This window comes from Pinus tabuliformis, chromosome 3_2, assembly GCF_031772625.1.
Source record: "Pinus tabuliformis cultivar Carrire ecotype Pingquan chromosome 3_2, CPIR1, whole genome shotgun sequence".
NCBI lineage: Eukaryota > Viridiplantae > Streptophyta > Pinopsida > Pinales > Pinaceae > Pinus > Pinus tabuliformis.
This window is the reverse complement of record NC_142302.1, coordinates 580211371-580231084: the sequence shown is the minus strand read 5'-3', so window position 1 is coordinate 580231084 and position 19714 is coordinate 580211371.

The window sequence follows — 19714 nt, the reverse complement described above, 5'->3', positions numbered from 1 at the left end:
GGACCCTAATTCAAGACTAGGGGACTTACACTTGATGGATTTGGCATCATGGATGAATCATGAGGAAGAAAGGGCTATAGAAATGAATAAAGTAATGGCAACAGAAGAAACAAAACCCCTCATGATAAGAGACGAGAAATCAAATCCAATGGCTATCATCAGCACCCATAACTTGGTTGTAAATGACCCTCAACTTGCACCTAGGTACCTTGCTACCCAGGAGCAAGCAATCACACACTTTGAGGACATGTTAAGGTTGTTAGGGGATGACAACATGCAAGCTTTCCAAAGGAGATGGAACATTTTTCCATACATCTTGAAAACCAGAGAGTACCATTCTCCACAAAGAATAAGAGAAGCACTAAACAGAACACCCATGTACAAGCAAGCTCTCCAAAGACTCAAAGTCAATCGGATTGGCTTGAGACTGAGTCCACCACTGCTCTTAGGAATGTTGGAAGGAAGGAAGGGAGAGGAAGAAAGAAAGCAGTGGGAGGAGATAGAGAGGAAGGTAGGATTCTACGCATAGGAAGAGGAAACTACAGTAGAAGCATGGGATGTTAGTGAGGCCACTAGAGCAATGAAATACATGGATATAGATTGAGTTTCTCAAAGGATGAGCAAGACTTTTAGTTGGGGGATGATGATGAGCCTCATCATTGGGTAACTATATCGACCTTAATACACTTCCTAGCTTATTCAAATCAACTCTTCTCATAATTTCTTACATATTTTGATTATATTTTGCTTAATGAGATGAGTCAAAGTGAGATATTATGCCTAGTGGACTAATGTGCATTGGTTGCAGGTTTTTGAGAGCAAATCATGGAAATTTTGGCTAATTAAGGGATGAAACTCGAATGAGACAAGGAGGATATATTGTAGGAGATAGATTCTCCTCATTTACTCCTCACTCATTCAAACATTTCTCCATCCATCACACTAGCTCGAAGTTACAATCATCCAAGTCATGGAGATCAAAAGGAAGTCGAGCCAGTGACAGTTAAAGAGCCAGTTTATCTTGAGTTTGGGAGTTGAGCCTCCCTAGATTTAAGGAAGTCGTTGGAGACTTCAGTTGTATAAATAAGGAGGTCTCGAGCCTCATTACAATTTTGAATTTTTGATGTAAAAACACTAGTCATTTTCGAGTTCAAGAATTTTGGAAGACATCGTTATGTAATTTTCTGATTTGATAACGAGAATGAGCATTTCCTTGATCTAGCACTGAGTTGACTCAGAGGGCTGAAGCTCTTGGGTTAGGGCCCAACCCTAGCAGCAAAGGCTCCTCTTCTTGTATTTGTAAGCGTAGTGGATTTCATAAATTAATGGTTAAATAGTTGTCTTTAGCATTATTTCGTTGCAAGTAGTTGTGGATTTGATTAGTTTGCTTCCATTTGTGCATTACTTTAGCAGTAGCTTAGAAAGATAAAGGAACATAAAAAAGCTTTCAGTAAGTGGATTTTTCCTAACTCCTCCCTCCAGAGACCATGGTTTGAGGAAAGAACTCCTATGTAGCCCGAAAAAGACAAAATTCTGATTTCTCAGGGAATTTAGGATTTTCTATTACTTAGGCCAGCATTTTACTAGTTTGCAAGAATAGGATTTAATTGTCATTTCTGCTATCTTCATTCTTACTTTAGATCTCGTCAAGGTTTCATATTATTTTGCAAGTTTTTCCATGCATGAAATAGATAGCTCGCTCATGAAATTCTGTTTTCCTTATTTAATTGAAATTCTTCTTGTTTACATGATTTATGGATGATTGCCAATGATTGATGCAGTGCAAGATTTTCAGCAGTACAAAGAGATTTCATGATCAACAACTCCATCCTACCTTCATCCATCCATGGCTATCACTTTCTTTCACTAAATCCCTCACCAAATTCATCATTCCACAAGAATACTTCTCCAAGCTTGTTGATCAAATCCAACCATCTCAAAACTCTAGTTTTGAGCTCTGAAGGAGTCCTAGGCACTCCCTTGTCTCACTTCATCCACCATCCACCTTCCCTAAGCCTTACATCACCTTCCAAATCATTCCTCTTGCTCTCGGTTGTATCCTATAGGAATACAGGGGATCTTGTAGGAATACAAGGGATACTATAGGAATACAAGACATCCTATAGGTTGACCTGTAGTAGCTTATTTTGAGGCCGAATTCTAGAAAAAGCACCTAGGAAGCTAGAAAAGGACCCCTACTTGCCTCCCAAGCCATCTGACCATCCATCATCATCCCTAATCCACCTGCCACATCACCAAAAGAAGTTAGCATTCACACTTTCACACAAAGAAAAAGACAAAAAGGAAAAACGAGTTATTTTGTTCATTTACATGTACAACAATAGAATGTTTGATGTTTCAAATTGCATGCCTAGGATAGTAGGATTGCATACATGTTAACTTAGCAATTTCTTGAAGCAATCCTCTTAGCAGTTAGATTAGATGAATGGTGTGTTTAAGCATTTGATTTTCAGTCTTTTCCTTACTGCAGTAGACAAGATTTCTTTTAGTGTAGATTTCCCTTCTTCACATTGTTAATCAAGCTTCTTCTAAATAAATAGAAGTCTGGTTTGAAAAACCTTAGTGGTCTATGATGCAGGAGCATCCGGCTCAGAAATATCATTGTATTTTAGTAGACATAGAGGGTCTTGTGTTTTAAGGAAGCTGGTTTCCTAAGTATTAAATTAATGTAATTATTAAGGGTTTTAAGTAAGTTTATGAGAGATATTAAGAATATGAATTAATTAGATATTGTGAGGCATATTGTAAATGTTCTCGAATGTTGGAGAACATGAGAGATTTAGGCTAGTTAAGATTCCATAGATATTGAGTGATTTGAAAATCAATTGCAAATCTTAGATTAGGAATTGGTTTCATGGTTTGTGGAACTAGAGAGGATTCTTAGGGATTAGTTGAGTCAAAAGAGGATTTAGAGGATATGTAGGATTTAGTTCAAAAGATTAAGGACCTGAACCGAAATGGGTTACAGAACCTTTTGTATAAAAGTAAGCCTAAAAGGCATAGAGTTAGTTAGTTAGTTAGTTAGTTAGTTAGAGAGTTAGTGAGTTAGTGAGAGAGTGAGAATCAGAGTTCAGAGATTAGATAGGGTTTGATTGTAAGCCTATGGGCAGGAAAGGAAAAATGCCACTGATTAGAAAATCAAGCTAGATAGAGAGAATCATTATGTAAATAATTGTTTATAAAGACAGAGAATTTGATTCCTCAGTTGTGTGGTGTGTATTGATTAATTGAATTATAAATTGTGTGTGGATTAGAGTAATTATGCATAACATAAGTTTGCAGGTGTGCAAAATCAGAGAAGAAGTGCAGAGAAGAGTGTTACAGGTTTGTACACAGACAATATTGGAGAAAACCTTCAATGTTATAGCAAAGGTATAACTACAAGGTTTCCTAAAACCTAAGGATTTATGAAGGAAGCGTAAAGGCGCGAAGAAATGAAGTAACAGAGTGGAGATCGAGATCAGAACAAGTGAAGACCATAAGGTGAGAACAAATACACAAGCATAAAGTCGAATGGGCTATTACACATTAAGAAACAAAAGAACGTAGCAGCAAAGTACAGTCGTTGGATCAGTCAGATCAACGGACGAGATTGTGTGAGATAGACGGCTAGGATTAAGTCACGCAAAATAAAGTCAAGAAATGAAGAGATCTGATTAAGCCACATGATAGCAGAATAATGGAATGGTCTATGGAAGCGGTAAGTAGTATCTCACGTGGTCTCAAAATGGTAAATGGTATTTTACAAATTCACACGATTAACCTGAGGGGTTGACACGTAGCACATCGGTGGAGAAGAAAAAACATTTATCTCACGCGCTCTCGACCTATTATGTATCATGCTAGTAATTGCGCGAGATTACCCGATCACTGTTGGATTGAGGTAGGAGAAATAAACGGTGGAGATTGGCCAGGCTAGTTGGTGCGAGTTATTGTGCAATAACCGTCGGATTGAGGAATGAGATCGACGGCGAAGATTTAATGCGCTAAGGAGAGCATCGATATATGTGCAAAGGTTTGTGGAATGGAAGAAAGGTAAGGTTTAAGTGTGGTTTATGAAATATTTCTATTATATGGGAATTATAATAGAAATAAGCGAGATTAATGTATTATGGTTTAAGTTTGAGTTTAACCAAAGTCTAAAGACCATGGTATGGTTGATAAGCATGGGTGATTAAAATCAGAGTCGAAGCTTATATGATATTTTGTTGTCATGGGTAATAAAATCAACCGAAGGTTTGAGTTATAAGGATTAAGAGAGAATCGAATATATTTCCGCTTAAAGAATTAAACTTTGATAAAGTAGGTTTTCATTAGATGTTGTATTTCCGCTTATTAGAGATTGGTTATAGAGGGTTTTCACCATTGATATTGGTGTTTATCTTGGGACATGATAGATACATAGTGTGACATGCAATTTTATTTGCATAATGTGGGTAGATGTGGCTTAGGCTACGTCATTTTTGGTATCAGAGCTGAACAAGGAAATTCTGCGTGAAAAAATCTTTGAGAAAACTTAGAACAGAGTTATGTTTTGAAGGTGTGTATACAGGTGAATGGTGATGAAAGGAAGCAAGAAGAGATCAGATTTTAAATCTGACAAATAGTAGGCACACAGAGATAAAGTGTAGCAGAATTTGCAGATGCAAAGAAATAGAGAACAATCCATTTGAAGTGCAGATGAATGGGAGAACAAGATCATGCAAAGATCTTGAAGGTGAGATGATATTTTTTTGTTTTAATTTGGTTTGAAGATTGTGGTTGTAGAATTCAGGTTGTAGACAAAAGAAGTTATCTCAGCAAAAGAAAAGAAGCAGTAATGAAGCAAGTTGGTAAGAATTTCTGAGTGAAAGAAGAGGTGGTCAGAACCTAGTATTTCATTTGTGATTGAAATACAAGAGGACAGTTGTGTTCTTAAAAGGTGCATATGAGTTGAAGCCTAGAAGGAGCAGAGAGAAGTGCTCAAAGAGGTTCGAGAGAATAAAGAACCAAGTGCTTGCCAAAAGACCAAGTACAGAGGAAAGCTTGGTGAGGTAAGTGATAGCAGGGAGGACTTGTTGTTGCAGAGGCTTTAATACAGTTCATAGTAAGTGAGTGAGGAGCTCATGAAGATAGAGAAGAAGATGGCTACTGATAGTTAACAGAGATAATAGAGGTTCTGAGGAAGACCACAACATAATAAAAGTGAAGAAGGAGGATGCCAAGGCAAATGGCAAGAGAATGAGTCAAGAGGGAATTGACAGAGGAAAAGCTGAGATAAATTTCCATCTTGAGTTATTGATGGAGATGTTGTAGATGAATAAGGATGACCAAAAGCATGGTTATGTCATAAGGAAGAAAGTAAAGTGGAAGAGGCTACAAGAGAAGAGAAATCAGCAGGTGAATATGCAGTTAGCAGAAGAGCTGATGAAGCTTGAATAGGTAATGGATGATAAATTGAAATCTGAAAAACTCAGAGAAGCTGAGTTGAGAATGGAAGTTTCCATTTGTGGAGCATAACAAGGTGAAGTTCCGAGTGAAGATGAAAACGGGAGATCTGTGAAAGATCTTATGAACCATTATGTGAATTCAAGACAAAAAGAAGTTTACTTTGCTGAAGAAGGAATTATTGATGATTTTCTGAACTGTTGGACAAATTCAGATCAGTAGGAGGATATGAAACCTTGTATATTTGAACCTAATAATTTTGATGTGATTGTAGGTTTTGCAAAGGATGAGAAATATTTTGAAGCTGTTAAAAGTATGGAAGAGTATCTTTCAGAAGATAAATACTCTGAAGTAAAGAATGATAGAGAATGTCTCTTGAATGAGAAAAGTAGTGAACTATTGCAGCAAAATGAATTTAGTAATACATTGATGTTTGAAGTTGTTACAACACAGGAACAATTTCTTGTGAAAGAAGGAGATGAGATTCAGTCTGAAGAACTAATATGTGAAGCAACAGTTGGAACTATTGAACCTTGTAATTCTCAAACTGATAATTTGTGTACAAATGCAAGAATTATAAGTGATGATGAAATACTTATGAAGTGTCAAAGAGAAATTGAATTGTTGGAATATTTGTTGTAAAACCCAGAGTATGAAAGTGTAATTGCAGAGGAAGGAGTTCACTATAGTGGACAAGAGTAGAGAGACATCATTGAAGCAGATGATGTGGAAGAGACACTAGTTAATAGTCTCAAAAATTCTTTAGAAATTTCTTTGAAGAATCAGCATACAGAAAAATCAGAGCAGCATACTGAAATGTTGCCAAAGGAAGAACAGGCACTGAGGCCTTATGTTTTTTATTTTAATAATTTTTTTGTGAGTGCAGGTTTTGTTGCAGATGCTGGAGAAAATTTGGCACAGATGAGCAGCCAAGTAAAGATGGAAGAGGAAGATTTTGTGGAAGTATTTAATCCATGGAACAAAGATATTATGTTGCTAGAAAGAATGCTAGAGAATCAGGATTTGATGCAGAAAGAGATAATCATGAAAGAGGAAGAGAAATCTCAATTTCAACATTGGGGAACAAAAGAACTTGAAGAAATGCAGAATGTGAAGATGCAAGAGCTAGTGGACAACAACAACAAACTGAAGCAAAGAGAAAGAGGTAGCAGTAAATGGCAGAGTATGTACCAGCCCAAGGATATGCTGGAGATAGAGATTGAAGAATTATGGCAATTAATGATGATGCAGTCCAAATGGAGAAGATTGACAACAACAGGAAAAGTGATCAATCAGAATTTGAAACTGATTGACAAGGAGAGGAAGATGAAACAAAAGACAACAAACATACAACAACAACAAAGGAACAGAGCATTCAGACAACTACAAACTAAATTTTGGGACCCTAGAGGTTTTCTATCAACATATGAGAACACATGATCTGGAGATCATGAATGTTTTCAACCTTGGGAGTCTAATGAAGGAGCATCCGGCTCAAAAATATCATTGTATTTTAGTAGACAATGGGGGTCTTGTGTTTTAAGGAAGTTGGTTTCCTGAATATTAAATTAATGTAGTTATTAAGGGTTTTAAGTAAGTTTATGAGAGATATTAAGAATAGGAATTAATTAGATATTGTGAAGCATATTGTAAATGTTCTCGAATGTTGGAGAACATGAGAGATTTAGGCTAGTTAATATTTCAATGGGATTGAGAGATTTGAAAATCAATTGTAAATCTTAGATTAGGAATTGGTTTCATGGTTTGTGGAACTAGATAGGATCCTTAGGGATTAGTTGAGTCAAAATTGGACTTAGAGGATATGCAGGATTTAGTTCAAAAGATTAAGGATCTGAACCGAAATGGGTTAAAGAACCTTTTGTCTAAATGTAAGCCTAAAAGGCATAGAGTTAGTTGGTTAGTTAGTTAGTTAGAGAGTTAGTAAGTTAGTGAGAGAGTGAGAATAAAGTTCAGAGATTAGATAGGGTTTGACTATAAGCCTATGGGTGGGAAAGGAAAAAGGCCATTGATTAGAAAAGCAGGCCAGAGAGAGAGATTCATTATGTAAATAATTGTTTATAAAGACAAAGAATTTGATTCTTGAGTTGTGTGGTGTGTATTGAGTAATTGAATTATAAATTGTGTGTGGATTAGAGTAATTCTGTGTAACATAGGTTTGCAGGTGTGCAGAATCAGAGAAGAAGTGCAGAGAAGAGTGTTACGGGTTTGCACACAGACAATATTGGAGAAAACCTTCAATGTTACAGCGAAGGTATAACTGCAAGGTTTCCTAAAACCTAAGGATTTATGAAGGAAGCGTAAAGGCATGAAGAAATGAAGTAATAGAGTGGAGATCGAGATTAGAACAAGTGAAGACCGTAAGGCGAGAACAAATACACAGGCAGAAAGTTGAATGGGTTATTACATAGTAAGAAACAAAAGAACGTAGCAGCAAAGTACAGTCGTTGGATCAGTGAGATCAATAGATGAGATTGTGTGAGATAGATGGCTAGGATTAAGTCGCGCAAAATAAAGTCAAGAAATGAAGAGATCAGATTAAGCCACGTGACAGTAGAATAATGAAGCAGTCTACGGAAGCAGTAAGTAGTATCTCGTGCAATCTCAAAATGGTAAATGGTATTTTACAAATTCACGCGATTAACCTAAGGGGTTGACACGTAGCACATCGGTGGAGAAGCAAAACCGCTTATCTAGCGCGTTCTCGACCTATTACATATCGTGCTAGTAATTGTGTGAGATTACACGATCACCGTTGGATTGAGGTAGGAGAACTAAACGGTGGAGATTGGCCTGGCTGGTTGGTGCGAGTTATTGTGTGATAGCCATCGGATTGAGGAATGAGATCGATGATGAATATTTAATGTGCTAAGGAGAGCATCGATATATGTGCAAAGGTTTGTGGAATGGAAGAAAGGTAAGGTTTAAGTGTGGTTTATGAAATACTACTATTATATGGGAATTATAATATAAATAAGCGGGATTAATGTATTATGGTTTAAGTTTGAGTTTAACCAAAGTCTAAAGACCATGGTATGGTTGATAAGCGCGGGTGATTAAAATCAGAGTCGAAGCTTATATGATATTTTGTTGCCACGGGTAATAAAATCAACCGAAGGGTTGAGTTATAAGGATTAAGAGAGAACCGAATATATTTCCACTTAAAGAATTAAACTTTGATAAAGTAGGTTTTCATCAGATGTTGTATTTCCACTTATTAGAGCTTGGTTATAGAGGGTTTTCACCATTGATATTGGTGTTTATCTTGGGACATGATAGATACATAGTGTGACATGCAATTTTATTTGCATAATGTGGGTAGATGTGGCTTAGGTTGCGTCAGTCTATCACCAGATTAGCAGTGACAAAGAGCAGACCCATCACATTTACTTTTGTATACAACTTTGTCACCTCCAAGTTTGTACAAACCCTGGGTTGATAAAGTAAAGTTGGTAGCCCCAGGAGTTGAAACATTCTTGCTGCAATATTGGTGCTCATCAGCTACTACATTCCTAACACATTTCTAGTTACCCATACGATATGAGACTGGAATGAAACTTTTGACCAATTTCAAGAAGAATAATTCTACTCACATTTCATATCATATTCATGAGTGGGGATATCGTTGTCGATTGGTTAAAATATATGCTCTCGATCAATTGTTAGTAGAATGGTTCATTAAAACTCTGTTGCCATCAATCAAAGAAGATGTAGATAAGGGTGGAGTGGTGACTGAAGAGAAATTGATTTCTCGTGCCAAGTATTTGAATTTCATTTATACCCAATCTGGCATGCTTTATGAGAAAATACCAAATTCTCCACCACCCTCGAACATTGTTCCTAAACCTCCTAGTAAAGAATCACATGCTGTTGATGGCATGATTGGTTCTTCCCGCTCACAGTCTAAGAGTAAACAATCTTGTGTTTCTCTTATGACTACTCAAAACCCTCCATCCAATCCTCTTATGGCTTCTACTTCCGATATTAATTTCATTTAGTCCAATAAAGGAAAATATCAGCAACAACCAACAAGTAAGAAGAAAGGTAAAGACAAGAAGAAGAAATATTCTCCTCTGCAAGATAAACAATCCAATCAATCCTGTAGCCTCACTATCCATGTTTGATCTGTAATGAGGATCACTTCACTCGTGACTGTCCTCATCGGGTGGAAGTGAACCAATTTTTGAAATCTTCTACTTCACCCGTTGTGTTGACCCACCCATTTCCAAATCAAGAGACTCACATGGTTGCTTGGGAACCTACTTCCTCTAATTCGGTTTTAATGCTTTCCTCCACAAAGCCTAAATATGATATTATGGTGGCTACCCGAAGTAAAGACTATGGTAATGTGAATCCTTTGAACGCTCAGGTAACTGATCAACCTACTAGTTTGAAACCATCTCCATCGGATCCTACATCGCCTACGATTCCTAAGGAATTAACCATTAAGCCTTCGAAGGGCGTTATTCATAAATCTGCTTTCAACCCTCGTGCGAGAGATATTCAAAATTATAACATAGTTGAGGACCTGACTTAGTCTCCATCAGCTATGTCCACTCTCGAGGTGTTGCAAAATTGTCCCGCCTCAAAGAAGGCTTTGCTTTCTATTATCATTTGTATTGGTCATTTGGATACCATCCTAGTCATTTTCAATCATGAGAACTATTCACCTCAACTTCTGGCTCAACTGGCTTTTATGATCGAGGTTGTCATTCGCGGTAAGAACATCCATTGTTCTATTGTCAATAAGGGAGCCTCAACCTGTATTATGTCTTTGTCCTACTAGAAGGAAATTAGTTCTCCTCAATTGAGTCAGTCACCGACCACCTTGAAGGCTTTGAATGGATGGACATATAAACCTTGTGGTATTTTGAACTTTTTTCAAGTAGAATTAGGAGGAAAATTTGTATCCATAGAAGTCGAAGTTATTGACAAACCGCTTGATTATAATATTGTATTGGGTTGCACATGGGTTTATGCCATGGCTACTATTGTTTCGACTTATTTTTGAATGGTCACATTTCCCCATAAAGGCAGGATTCTAGTCATCGATCAACTCACCTTTTTTGCCTCTAATTCTTAATTTACAGTAAGTGTCCCTCTTGTAGGGGAAACTCTATAACCTTACCACCATGTCGGGGTTAGACTACTTAAGGATTCCCTTCTCATAGGAATCTTTTTTCTTCCTCCTCCTTTGCTTCCTGATAGCTCCCCTTTAGTTTCCTATATTAATATGATATCATATTCTACCATTTCAACTAATCCTTGGATTGTACCGAATGAAACTAGAATCAATAGTTTTGGTGACAGAATGTCACTTAGCCCCACCGAGCTAGATTATGAAGCCATTTATTCGACTTGTGCGACTTTTTCTAATCTCTCTTTATCGATTAATTGGTTTGATTGTTCATTGGATTATGGAACATCCTATTATCGTTTCTCTTGCACGTTCCCTATAGACAAGAGAATCATGGAGATCATGATGCCAAACGATGCATCGTGTGATGATTATCACAAACGCTCCTCCTTACCAGATTTTGTTGAGGATAATCTCAGTGACTTATATCTACTCGATATCGTCAAGTTTTCTACGAGTTCCATTTCCATTCATGAATTTGATTATGAAAAGAACTGCTCGAATATCGAAGAGATGATACCTCTCGATATCTCAGTTAAACCAGGTATTGTCGAGAATCTACACATGGGTGCATCTTTCTCTCTGGATGAGATTAATAACTATAATTCCCTATTTCAAGAGTTTTGAGATGTCTTTTTGTGGTCTTATGAGGAATTTCTAGGCATCGATCAAAATATAGTGGTGCATGAAATTAAAATGTATCCTAATGTTCAACCACTGAGGAAAATTTGAAGGATGGAAAATTTTCTTGAAGTTTACAAACATTGGCGATTCTCACTAATCCCTAACATGCAAACTATAAAATTTTTATTGATATATTTGTAAAATTATTCAAATTTATAATGATTTTATATATAGTCCCTATATAATGTTGACGATTTTTAAGGTAAAATAATTTTATATTCTAAAATTTGGGTGAATCATCTTTTATAAAAATTGGAAATTGGCGAATCTTTTTTGTGGAAAAATCATGGAAAATTAGCCCACTGGGCGAATATTAGCCCCTAAAATTTTCCATGTCAACCAGTCTCAGAATGCCTCTGTCCAGTCCATCCTAAGAAGGCTTTCACGATTAAAGATGAAATTGAAAAACTTCTACGTGTTGGTTTCATCTACCTCGTTCCTTTGACCGATTGGGTGTCAAATATTGTTCATGTGATGAAGAAACAGGGAAGAATCCGTGTATGCATCAATTATCGAGGTATAAATCGCATTTGTCCAAATGAAAATTACTCGACCATGTTCATAGACCAAATTGTTGTTGACTGTGCTGGTTGTGAGATATATTAGTTTATGGATGGTTTTTTCGTCGATAATCAAATCAACATTCTCTTGGCGGATCAACCTAAAACTATATTTATCTTTCCCTAGGGTACATTTTCTTACTCGAAACTCCCTCTTGGTTTAAAGAATGTTGGGGCTACGTTTCAAAGGGCGATGGTTTACACCTTCCATGACATCAAACATAACCTTATTTGGGCAATCTCTTCTCTTGAGAGGAAAACCCTTTAGTAAGATTCTCTTATTGAAGCTTCTTATTGATCAATGCCAAACCCTAGACCCTTAACTAGAATTTCCTCCAAGCACAATTCAAGTCCTTCCTCCTTTTTTCACTTTGTTCCCAACACTTCCTTCTTTCGGCACTTTGTTCTCCTTCCAACTTTTGTTAGATATTGTTGCACATGCTCTAGAAGAGATACCTGTGATGATACCCTTTCCTTATGATGATCCCTTCCTTCTCTTCACCAACCAATGAACTTGTATGACTGTAATGGGAGGGCTATTATAACAGTAGACACAACCTCCTTCTCTTCGCACGTGTGACTGTAATAGGCTTTAGAACAACCCTATTACCTTCGCTCTTATTCCTTGCCTCTTCACTTGAGTGGGAGTCCATTTTTCGCCTATGTTCTAGCGAAAACAAAGATAGATATAATGTTGTTATGTTTCTACAGTTATGTATATAGGAATACTTCTGTTTCTCGCACATGTGACTATTTTCTACCCTAGAAAACAATCCTATTTTCTTAGGTCTAGGCTTCACCTTCCTCACTGCACTTGGAGACTTCTTCTTTGTCCTTTATTCACCCTTTTCTTGCCTCCTTCCTTCACTGATTTCAGAGAGAATGGATGCTTGACGTTGGAGGAGTGGACAACCTCTATATATAGAGGACTTTCCCTCCTTTTAGGTCGACTTGAAGGTCAACTAGATGTTTGTAGGCCGACTTGATGTCTTAGCTTCGGTTGGCTTCTTCTGATGGTGTCTTTGCTTTGGAGGAGACTCTTTGATGGTGCCTTTGCTTAGAGGAGATTTGACTTAGCTTGGAGGAGTATTCTTTTACTCTTATGCAAACATATACATGGTGCAACATGCCCTTAGGTTTTCAACATTTTCTTTTGACTATTTGACTCACCTATAGCACTTTAACATGTGCTAAACCTATTTCAATGAGAAAGAAATTCATTGACATATATTATAAAAATAATATTTCTTTTCTTAAATAAATACAAATATCAAAAATACATTTATGAAAACCCAACCTAATTACATTTCCTTCAACACAATTAAGCCATTGTGAAGCTTGTTGCCCACCTGTATGTTTCTCTTCCACCTACTCTCCTCTGCATATTTCCCTCACTGCGTCCTCAACCTTCCTCAACCTGCTGACAGTGTTCCATTCCCCCTGCCCCCAAATGCTCACGGCGTTCCCCTTCTTAACGTTGTTGTCTTCGCATCAATGCTACCTCAAAGATTCCCTTAAAACAGACTCTCAACTAATTTATGGAATGCATAAATAGCTTCGTCAGACCGTGGTCATTAAAATGGAGCATATTCCTGCAGAAAACAAAATGTTAGTTATAGCATAACTAAATCTATTAAATACAATATCACACACGAATTATTGAGGAAGGATCCACGTAGAGCGGTGTTATAATACTGGAATATGGTGTAATGAAGTTTGTTTTACCATCGATATGCTTGGCATAATGATCGTGGAGGGTTGTGGAGGGTTTGAGGAATTAAAAGTCATTATATTGAATATTACATCGAGCCAAATAATTAAAATGATATGCATCCTTCACGTTAAAATACTTTTAACGCTCTTGTCATTTAATGGTTTGGAATAATCCTTTACGTTGAATGGTTATGATAAATAGACAGTCCCTCGTGAAAGTGTGAAGGGTTGACCAAGTCATGACCATCGTAGAGTGATTCGATGGGATATTGTCACCGTGCAATGAAAACGTGGAGTCTTCCATTGCGTTAACCATTGGAGTGTTTGCATCGAATGGTCATTTGTTGTTTCGTTTCTTTTTATTTCTTTTAATTATATTTTGTTGTTACAAAATATATATACACAAAGTCACAACATGTAGACAATAATAAATATAACATAGCATGACAAAATAATTATGAAGTTTATAATATAAATTAATAATTTTAATAAAGATCAAATTAATAATAATATATATTAAAGTTATGTCAATAAATATGTTATTCATATATATATATATATATATATTTACAAAGTCATGGGAATGTCATTTGAGGTGAAGGCTAAAGCGAGATTCAACTAGCAATCTAGAGAGAATAATCACTGCAACAAGGTACGATAATAGTAATCAAAGTTTCAAACGGATACGCCTCAATTTTGTGTGTCAAATAAAACACTGAGATCATTCAATGTTAAGAATTAGGTGACCAAAAGGAGATGGTAAAGGTGAAACCAATTGAGGTGCGAAGGAAATGCTATCAAGCAAACCAAATGAAAAATGTCAGGTGATATGGAAAAATGAGACCAATGATGCAAGTGTCGCTTTGAGGAGAGGAATAACAACATGAAGTGACACAAGTGTTGTCATGTGAGAAAAGGGTCAAGGTGGAAAACGTCACTTAATGCAAACAAAAAATAAGACCAAAAGCAAGCAAAATGAGAAGCAATTTGATCAGAAGAAGAAGGGTCCCCATTTATTGTAAAAGAAACACCAAGCCAAAATGGGGGTTGTTGCAGCTACAAAAGAAATCTATTAAAGTATGGGGACAAACTTTAGGCTCTTAAGGGAAATGCCAACAACAATGGGAAACAATAACACCAAATATGGGATAACTAAAATATAACTTTGATGGAACCTCCAAATGAAACCAAGGACCAGATACTCCCGAAGAGGTATTCAAAAACCATGAGGGAAAAATAATAGGTATCATATTCCAATTCATAGGCCAAAAGAGAAATCAAGTAAAATTTCTAGCACAGATTTGTGAGATTAAAGAAAGCATAGGACTACCTTTCAAACATATTATATTCAAAGGTAATTAAAAACTCATTATTGACTATCTAAGTGGGAAGAAATGTAAGCCATCTTTGGAAATCGGGAGCAACCTATCACAGATAAGGAAATATGAAGACCTACTAGTTCATCTACGTCAAAGGAGCAACCAATCAAGTTGCTGATTGGGTAATTAGCTTGCAGTATCTAGGAAAGAGAATGAAATAGAGAACTTCAAACCTCGATCAATCATGCAACAAGAAGGTTCACAACAAGGACTAAGGAGAAGGTTATTCAGACCTTAGGCACTATGGAAACATCAGCCTTTGGACCAAGTCCTAAGTACATTATGAACTTAGATCATGATGGATAAAAAAAAATTTTTAGAGCCCAACCAAGCCATCATTTATTTTGTTTTCTCCTCTGGAGTCAATTTCCAACATTCCAAAAAAGGTGATGGTGCTACTCAGATTTTGATTGATTGTATGTTTTCTTTGCATAAACCCATTGGTTGTCACCTCAATTTAATGCATAAACTTCTAACCATCTAATGTGGGCTATCTTCCACTACTTCTCTCATTCTTCTATTCACGGAGAAGAAAGATTTCATGAAGCACACTCTAACTGGCATAGGAACAAAAAAAACAAGTGTTTCTTAAGAAAAATGAAATAGTAAAGAAGACAATTTAATAGATTTGATTAGGATATCACTCTTTTCCACTTTACCAGAAGAGAGAAAGGAGAAAAGGGAATTTAATGTAACTCGAGGTAAAGTTCTCCCCCAATCAATGTTATGGCTATTTCATATCTAGATATTTGAGTGGCATGATAAATCAATAAAGTTAGCCTCAAATTTGTCCCTCTTATTTCAACCATTATTCCCCATTAGGGTATGAGAAACTATTATTCTCTCATTATTGATTAGGGTAGGAGCCTTGTATAAATATAAAATAAGAGTAAGTAGATCCAAGAGTTAGACATTTCCTTTCAAACTTAAAAGATAAATTAGAAAAAAAATATAGCATTTATCTCATCACCGCAGGGAATCTGAAAAGTGATATAATTACATGTTTAAACTTTAAAATATTATTAAAATTTAGTTAAAATAATAAAACAAATATATTATTAATAATAAAACGTTGAACATAAATCTTTTCAAATTGATTAAATTAAATAAATATAATCAAACAACAAAAATAACTTACTAAAAATAAAATAAAATAAATCTATTAATATTTCTTATTTTTAATGATAATGTTTATATATATAAACAAAGGTTATATGCCACAACTTATATCTATTTATTATGTATTATAAAAAAGTTGAGAATGAAATTGAAATACCGAAAATTACAAAGAAATTGTTTAAAAATAAAAATATTAAATTTAATAATTCCTATTTTTAATGATAATGTGTAAATATATTAACAAAGGTTACATGCCACAACTTATATCTATTTGTTATGTATTATAAAAAAGTTGAGGATGAAATGGAAATAGGGAAAAATTACAAAGAAATTGTTTAAAAATAAAAATATTAAATTTAATAATTCTTATTTTTAATGATAATGTGTATATATATTAACAAAGGTTATATGTCATAACTTATATCTATTTCTTATGTATTATTAAAAAGTTGAGGATGAAATAGAAATAGGGAAAATTATAAAGAAATGGTTTAAAAATAAAATTATTAAATTTAAAAGGTTATAACATTAAAATAATGTATTAAATAATTAATTATATAAATTATGTATTATTATTTTTAATATATTAAAATTTATTTTTATTTTATTTTGAATTATTGTTATATATAAAAATTTGATTTTTATATTATTTTCTGATTTAGTAACCGGAGAACCTACAATAAAGACCATCTTTCTATCAACGTTTCAAATCCCAACAGGGATCCATCATCAGGACTATTATTGAGAAGTCTTTCGAGTAAAATGATTTCACTCCATGTATCCCCTTCGCATAAGGAAATGATTCTGGATTTAAGACTTCTGTGGTTGATATCTTCTGATTTAGTAACCGGAGAACCCACAGTAAAAACCATCTTTCCGTCAACGTTTCAAATCCCAACAGGGATCCATCATTAGGACTATTATTGAGAAATTTTTCGAGTAAAATGATTTCACTCCATGTATCCCCTCCGCATAGGGAAATGATTCTAGATTTAAGACTTCTGTGGTTGATATCTTCTGATTTAGTAATCGGAGAACCCACAGTAAAACCCCTCTTTCCGTCAACGTTTCAAATCCCAACAAGGATCCATCATCAGGACTATTATTGAGAAATTTTTCGAGTAAAATGACTTCACTCCATGTATCCCCTCCGCATAGGGAAATGATTCTGGATTTAAAACTTCTGTGGTTGATTTAATTTTAAAAAATCCATTAATTTAAAAAACTTTAAATTTAAAATAAATAAATAAATAAAAATAAATAATTAAAAGCTATAAAATTGGAAAAAAATATATAATATATTAAATAACTAAATATTTATAATATATTAAAATTTGATTTAAAATTTAGAATATTTTTTATTTCCAAAAGCACTTGTGAACTCTAAACACAATTAAAATTAAATTAAAAATTAAAAAATTATTTTTGTCATAATATAATTATTTATAAATTATAATTTTGGTTGAACTGATATTCATGAACAAATCTTCCGAGTTTCCATAAATAAATTTTTATTAGTCATTATAATACAAAATATTTATGACAGATAAAGTGCCCACAATATTTGTAACCTTAAAATAATGAGATTCCATAAAAAAATCGATATAGTGCATAGTGAATACATGAAATAAATTCCAAAACTTAGGTGTTTCTAACAGCAATATGTGAATACAACACTAAGGGAACCCAGCATCATCAAGGACTTGGCAGCAATATAATTTATGAATAACTTCATAGCCATTCAACTAGTTGATATCCTCATAGAGAAGAGCATTTGATGCAAGGATAAATTTCCTTCAAAGATCATCGGCATCTAAGTTCGAGAGAAGAACCGATCAATCATCTACTTTGAATAATTCAAGAGTGGCATGTAAATGCTTTGCTTTTGCTTTCAAATATCCATTCCACGTAAGTGGTCTGTACAATAGTGGATGTTATGAATGTACTAGCCCTAGCACAGACCTTATGACTATAGTAGATGGGGTCCACATAGATACGCAATAGAGAGCTTGTTGCTTATGTTATTTTGTACAACCCCATGAACAACACTTTTGCATCTTACATTACTTAACACCTTCAACCATAATTTATATGAGCATTTAATCCATCAAACAACAACCACTAAATCGTTATCATAGAATTCCCTGCAGCATGTCTCCCATATTAATTACCAATTAATTGGTGATAGTAGGCATGATAATCCAACTTCCATCCTGCAACTACAAATGAAGACCTTCTACTTGGCCCTGGTAAAGGAGGGTGAGGAGCGTAGAGTCTATCTAAGGAGCCATTCCCTTTGTTCGAAATGGGGTCACGGAAGATAATAGTTCATCTGTAATGCTCAGTTGTTGCATCCCATTCAATATCACACCATTTGGGATCTCTTGTATTTAGTCCCAAACTTCTACTGATCAATGTTGAAAATAGCAACAAGAAATGCTAAAAATAGAAGTGCTAAAAATAACACTGCTATAAATAGCATTTCGGGATACCTTCCTATTTTAGTCAGTCCCTAAACTAAAATAGAGAAGTAAAATTCGAATTTGATCTTAGCAGTTGTTTGTAAAATAATTAATTAATTCATCTTGAGTTAATTAGTTGTAGGAAATCAAACATGAAGTCTATGTGAAGACATGCAACAGTTTCTCCATTGATTGAGGAATTTATCCCTTAGTTAAGGAGATGAGGATGAGTTGTACTTTGAGTTGTAATTAGTTAGCTCAGTTAACTGAGTTAAGTCTAGTTAGATTAGTTCAAATAGTTTGTTGAACTAATTGTGAGTTCAGTTAGTTAATGCATGCATGCATGTAACTGCTGCACTTCAGATAACTGAATATTCTCTCATAAATAACTCATGCATGTCAGTTCAGTCAGAGACCCAATTGAGATCAGGTGATGGGACAGTGTACTATCAGTTGCAGGAATATTCCTTGGAGGATATCTCTTGCATGCAGAAGGAATTCATTCCTTAGAGATTGCGCAGTTACTTCTTCAGTTTAGTGAGTGTGTGATGAGGCCAATTCACACAAGTGGCATCACTGGACCCCAAGGAAAACTGCGCAAGGAAATAGGAGGCTTGGAGGGCTAGAGGAAGACATATGTTGTGTCTATTCAGTCTGTGAGCTATATTGTTCAATTACAGAGAGAACAGGATAACTTGTGAGCTGATTCTTTTTTGTAATCTGAACATATTTCCACTTGTATGATATTACAGAGATTGAGGTTTTAGGTTGAGGCTTTCCCCATAGTATTCTTCTGTGTTCATGTGTGATTGTTTTCTCATTCTCGATTATATGTGTTCTTATTGATCTTTCTCATATTCGATTAAGCTTCTGCAAAGTTTGTTGTAGAAGTAGATCTTGTATTTTGCTTTAGTATATTGCATAATCTGTTGATCTACAGTGGGAATTTTTACAATCAAAGACATAAATGACATCCTGGATAAACTCATATTCAGGGTCTCGATGACAATCCTGCCATGGGTTTATTCCATTTCTAAAGTCTTGCGGGAAATTGTTTAGTTTGAAATCTTGGGCAGGTTTATTTCATTTTAGAAATCTCGCAGGAAACCCTTTATATTGAAATCTTGGGTGGGATGATAGCATTTGAAAATTTCTGCATTGAGATGGCATTGAATTCTATAATGGAGCAAAGCG